This window comes from Chiloscyllium plagiosum, unplaced genomic scaffold, assembly GCF_037043375.1.
Source record: "Chiloscyllium plagiosum isolate Xiang-an unplaced genomic scaffold, Cpla_swu_hap1 HiC_scaffold_36, whole genome shotgun sequence".
In the NCBI taxonomy this organism is placed as follows: Eukaryota; Metazoa; Chordata; class Chondrichthyes; order Orectolobiformes; family Hemiscylliidae; genus Chiloscyllium; species Chiloscyllium plagiosum.
In genome coordinates this window covers 13,282,612-13,288,698 of record NW_028270174.1, presented here as the reverse complement: position 1 = coordinate 13,288,698, position 6,087 = coordinate 13,282,612, and positions in this window count along the sequence as shown.

Here is a 6,087-nt window from a genome sequence, read left to right as displayed (position 1 = left end):
CAGTGAATGGGGCCCATTAAATAAAACAGGATACCTTCTGCAGGCTATTAACTGACTTAAAACCTTGAACATGGTGGTAAATTATCCTTTAGTCTCATGTTTTTAAATAACCCATAAAAGAGGGCTGTGTTGTTTTTTTTAATTGAGCTTCAACTCAGATTTATTTACGGATACCAAAATTAGGAGTTTCATTTGACCATTGCCCTGCGTATGGTTAAAGTAATTGTCATGCCAGGTTGTTCGCACCTTCTGCCAACACACTCTCTTAGGTTGGACCTCAGTAGGTGATTAATGGCACAGTCTTCAGGACATAATGATGCAAAGCCATTTCTTAGAACCCTGGAGTGCACTACAAAAAAAAGAGGGAGGGCTGTGTGTGTCTGAGAGCGTGCGTGAGAGTGAGAGAGTGTGTGTGTCTGTGAGAGTGTGTGAGAGTGAGAGAGTGTGTGTGTCTGTGAGAGTGTGTGAGAGTGAGAGAGTGTGTGTATGAGAGTGAGAGTGTGTGTGTGCGAGAGTGAGAGTGTGTGTGTGCGAGAGAGAGTGTGTGCGAGAGAAAGAGTGTGCGAGAGAAAGAGTGTGCGAGAGAGAGTGTGTGTGCGAGAGAGAGTGTGCGTGTGAGAGAGTGAGAGTGTGTGTGAGAGAGAGAGTGAGTGTGTGTGTGAGAGCGTGTGTGTGAGTGAGTGAGAATGTGTGTGTGTATGTGAGAACGTGTGTGAGAATGTGTGTGTGAGAGTGTGGGTGTGTGTGTGTGTGAGAGTGTGAGTGTGTGTGTGTGAGAATGTGTGTGTGTGTGAGAGTGTGTGTGTGTGAGAATGTGTGTGTGTGTGAGAATGTGTGTGTGTGAGAATGTTTGTGTGTGAGTGAGAATGTGTGTGTGAGAGAATGTGTGTGTGTGTGAGAATGTGTGTGTGTGAGAGAGAATGTGTGTGTGAGTGTGTGCGTGTGTGAGAGAATGTGTGTGTGTGAGTGTGTGTGTGAGAGAATGTGTGTGTGTGAGAATGTGTGTGTATGAGAATGTGTGAGTGCGTGTGTGAGAATGTGTGTGTGTGAGAATGTGTGTGTGTGAGAATGTGTGTGTGTGAGTGAGAATGTGTGTGTGTGAGAATGTGTGTGTGTGAGAATGTGTGTGTGTGTGAGAGAGAATGTGTGTGTGTGAGAATGTGTGTGTGATTGTGTGTGTGTGTGAGTGTGTGTGTGTGTGTGAGAATGTGTGTGTGTGAGTGTGTGTGTGTGAGAATGTGTGTGTGAGAATGTGTGTGCGTGTGTATGTGTGACAATGTGAGTGTGTGTGTGTGTGAGAATGCGTATGTGAGTGTGTATGTGAGTGTGTGTGTGAGAACGTGTGTGTGTGAGAAAGTGTGTGTGTGTGAATGTGTGTGTGTGTGAGAATGTGTGTGTGTGAATGTGTGTGTGTGTGTGAATGTGTGTGTGTGTGTGAATGTGTGTGTGTGTGTGAATGTGTGTGTGTGTGAGAATGTGTTTGTGTGTGTGAGAATGTGTGTGTGAGAATGTGTGTGTGCGAGAATGTGTGTGTGTGAGAATGTGTGTGTGTGTGTGTGAGAGAGAATGTGTTTGTGTGTGTGAGAATGTGTGCGTGTGTGAGAGAATGTGTCTGTGTGTGAATGTGTGTATGTGTGAGAATGTGTGTGTGTTAAAATGTGTGTGTGTGTGAAAATGTGTGTATGTGTGAGAATGTGAGTGTGTGAGAATGTGTGTGTGTGAGTGTGTGTGAGAGAATGTGTGTGTGTGTGAGAGTGTGTGTGTGTGAGAGTGTGTGTGTGTGTGAGTGTGTGTGTGTGAAAATGTGTTTGTGTGTGTGTGAGTGTGTGTGTGTGAGAATGTGTGTGTGTGAGAATGTGTATGTATGTGTGAGAATTTGTGAGATTGTGTGAGTGTGTGTGTGTGAGTGTGTGTGTGTGAGAGAATGTGTGTATGTGTGTGAGAATGTGTGAGTGTGTGTGTGTGAGAATGTGAGTGTGTGTGTGTGAGAATGTGTGTGTGTAAGAGTGTGTGTGAGTGTGTGTGTGAGAGAGAATGTGTGTGTGTGTGAGTGTGTGTGTGTGAGAATGTGTGTGTGTGTATGAGAAGGTGTGTGTAGGTGAGAATGTGTGTGCGTGTGTGTGAGAATGTGTGTGTGTGAGAGTGTGTGTGAGAATGTGTGTGTGTGAGAGAATGTGTGAGAGAATGTGTGTGCGTGAGAGAATGTGTGTGTGTGTGAGAATGTGAGTGTGTGTGTGTGTGTATGTGAGAATGTGTGAGTGTGTGAGAATGTGTGTGTGTGAGAATATGTGTGAGTGTGTGAGAGTGTGTGTGTGAGAGTGTGTGTGTGTGAGAATATGTGTGTGTGAGAGTGTGTGTGTGTGTGAGAATGTGTGTGTGCGTGTGAGAGTGTGTATGAGTGTGTGTGTGTGTGTGAGAGAATGTGTGTGTGAGAGAGAATATGAGTGTGTGCCTGTGTGAGAGTGTGTGTGTGTGAGAATGTGTGTGTGTGTGTGTGTGAGAATGTGTGAGTGTGTGTGTGCATGTGTGAGAATGTGTGTGTGTGAGAGAATGTGTGTGTGTGTGTGTGTGTGAGAAAGTGTGTGTGTGAGAATGTATCTGTGTGTGTGTGAGAATGTGTGTTTGTGTGAGTGTGTGTGAGAAGATGTGAGTGTGTGCGTTAATGTGTGTGTGTGTGTGAGAATGTGTGTGTGTGTGAGAATGTGTGTGTGTGTGAGAATGTGTGTGTGTGTGAGTATGTGTGAGAATGTGTGTGTGTGTGAGAATGTTTGTGTGTGAGTGAGAATGTGTGTGTGTGAGAATGTGTATGTATGTGTGTGTGTGTTAGAATGTGTGTGTGTGTGAGAGAGAATGTGTGTGTGTGTGAGAATGTGTGTGTGAGTGTGTGTGTGTGACTGTGTGTGTGTGAGAATGTGTATGTGTGTGTGTGACTGTGTGTGTGAGAGAATGTGTGTGTGAGAGAATGTGTCTGTGTGTGAATGTGTGTGAGTGTGAGAATGTGTGTGTGTGAAAATGTGTGTGTGTGAAAATGTGTGTGTGTGTGAGAATGTGTGTGTGTGAAAATGTGTGTGTGTGTGAGTGTGTGTGTGAAAATGTGTGTGTGTGTGAGTGTGTGTGAGAGAATGTGTGTGTGTGAGTATGTGTGTGTGAGAATGTGTGCGTGTGTGAGAGAATGTGTCTGTGTGTGAATGTGTGTGTGTGTGTGAGAATGTGTGTGTGTGAAAATGTGTGTGTGTATGAGAATGTGTGTGTGTGTGTGCGAGAATGTGTGTGTGAGTGTGTGTGTGTGAGAGTGTGTGTGTGTGTGAGTGTGTGTGTGTGAAAATGTGTTTTTGTGTGTGTGAGTGTGTGTGTGAGAATGTGTGTGTGTGAGAATGTGTATGTATGTGTGAGAATTTGTGAGATTGTGTGAGTGTGTGTGTGTGAGAGAATGTGTGTATGTGTGAGAATGTGTGAGTGTGTGTGTGTGAGAATGTGAGTGTGTGTGTGTGAGAATGTGAGTGTGTGTGTGTGAGAATGTGTGTGTGTGAGAGTGCGTGTGAGTGTGTGTGTGTGAGAGTGCGTGTGAGTGTGTGTGTGTGAGAGAGAATGTGTGTGAGTGTGTGTGTGTGTGTGAGAATGTGTGTGTGTGTATGAGAATGTATGTGTGTATGAGAAGGAGTGTGTGTGTGAGAATGTGTGTGCGTGTGTGTGAGAATGTGTGTCTGTGAGAGTGTGTGTGAGAATGTGTGTGTGAGAGAGAATGTGTGTGAGAATGTGTGTGTGAGAGAGAATGTGTGTAAGAATGTGTGTGTGTGTGAGAGAATGTGTGTGTGTGTGTGAGAATGTGAGTGTGTTTGAGTGTGTATGTGAGAATGTGTGAGTGTGTGAGAATGTGTGTGTGAGAATAGGTGTGTGTGTGAGAGTGTGTGTGTGAGAATGTGTGTGCGTGTGAGAGTGTGTGTGAGTGTGTGTGTGTGAGAGAGAGAATGTGTGTGTGAGAGAATGTGTGTGCGCCTGTGTGAGAGTGTTTGTGTGTGAGTGTGTGTGTGTGAGAATGTGTGAGTGTGTGTGTGTGTGTGAGAATGTGTGAGTGTGTGTGTGCATGTGTGAGAATGTGTGTGTGTGAGAGAATGTGTGTGTGTGTGTGAGAAAGTGTGTGTGTGTGAGAATGTATCAGTGTGTGTGTGTGTGTGAGAATGTGTGTTTGTGTTAGTGTGTGTGAGAAGATGTGAGTGTGTGCATTAATGTGTGTGTGTGTGTGTGTGTGAATGTGTGTGTGTGAGAATGTGTGAGTGTGTGTGTGAGAATGTGTGTGTGTGTGTGAGAATGTGTGTGTGTGTGAGAGAATGTGTGTGTGTGAGAATGTTTGAGTGTGAGTGAGAATGTGTGTGTGTGAGAATGTGTGTGTGTGAGAATGTGTGTGTGTGAGAATGTGTGTGTGTGTGAGAGAGAATGTGTGTGTGTGAGAATGTGTGTGTGTGAGAATGTGTGTGTGTGTGAGAGAGAATGTGTGTGTGTGAGAATGTGTGTGTGATTGTGTGTGTATGAGAGTGTGTGTGTGTGTGAGAGAATGTGTGTGTGTGAGTGTGTGTGTGAGAGAATGTGTGTGTGAGAGAATGTGTGTGTGTGTATGAGAATGTGTGAGTGTGTGGGTGAGAATGAATGTGTGTGTGTGTGAGAATGTGTGTGTGTGAGAATGTGTGTGTGTGTGAGAATGTGTGTGCGTGTGTGTGACAATGTGTGTGCGTGTATGTGTGTATGTGAGTGTGTGTGCGAACGTGTGTGTGTGAGAAACTGTGTGTGTGTGAATGTGTGTGTGAGAGAGAATGTGTGTGTGTGAGAGTGCGTGTGAGTGTGTGTGTGTGAGAGAGAATGTGTGTGTGAGAATGTGTGTGCGTGTGTGTGAGAATGTGTGTCTGTGAGAGTGTGTGTGAGAATGTGTGTGTGAGAGAGAATGTGTGTAAGAATGTGTGTATGTGTGTGAGAATGTGTGTATGTGTGTGAGAATGTGAGTGTGTGTGAGTGTGTATGTGAGAATGTGTGTGTGTGTGAGAATGTGTGTGTGTGAGAATATGTGTGTGTGTGAGAGTGTGTGTGTGTGAGAGTGTGTGTGTGTGAGAATGTGTGTGCGTGTGAGAGTGTGTGTGAGTGTGTGTGTGTGTGTGTGAGAGAGAATGTGTGTGTGTGAGAGAATGTGTGTGTGCCTGTGTGAGAGTGTGTGTGTGAGAATGTGTGAGTGTGTGTGTGTGTGTGAGAATGTGTGAGTGTGTGTGTGAGAATGTGTGTGTGTGTGTGTGTGAGAATGTGTGTGTGTGTGTATGTGTGAGAATGTGTGTGTGTGAGAGAATGTGTGTGTGTGTGTGTGTGAGAAAGTGTGTGTGTGTGAGAATGTATCATTGTGTGTGTGTGTGTGAGAATGTGTGTTTGTGTTAGTGTGTGTGAGAAGATGTGAGTGTGTGCATTAATGTGTGAGAATGTGTGTGTGTGTGAGAATGTGTGTGTGTGAGAATGTGTGAGAATGTGTGTGTGAGTGTGTGTGTGTGAGAATGTGTGTGTGTGTGAATGTGTGTGTGTGACTGTGTGTGTGAGAGAATGTGTGTGTGAGAGAATGTGTCTGTGTGTGAATGTGTGTGTGTGTGAGAATGTGTGTGTGTGAAAATGTGTGTGTGTGAAAATGTGTGTGTGTGTGTGAGAAAGTGTGTGTGTGAAAATGTGTGTGTGTGTGAGTGTGTGTGAGAGAATGTGTGTGTGTGAGTATGTGTGTGTGAGAATGTGTGCGTGTGTGAGAGAACGTGTCTGTGTGTGAATGTGTGTGTGTGTGTGAGAATGTGTGTGTGTGAGAATGTGTGTGTGTGAAAATGTGTGTGTGTGAGAATGTGTGTGTGTGTGTGCGAGAATGTGTGTGTGAGTGTGTGTGTGTGAGTGTGTGTGTGTGAGAGAGTGTGTGTGTGAAAATGTGTTTTTGTGTGTGTGAGTGTGTGTGTGAGAATGTGTGTGTGTGAGAATGTGTATGTATGTGTGAGAATTTGTGAGATTGTGTGAGTGTGTGTGTGTGAGAGAATGTGTGTGTGTGTGTGTGAGAAAGTGTGTGTGTGTGAGAATGTA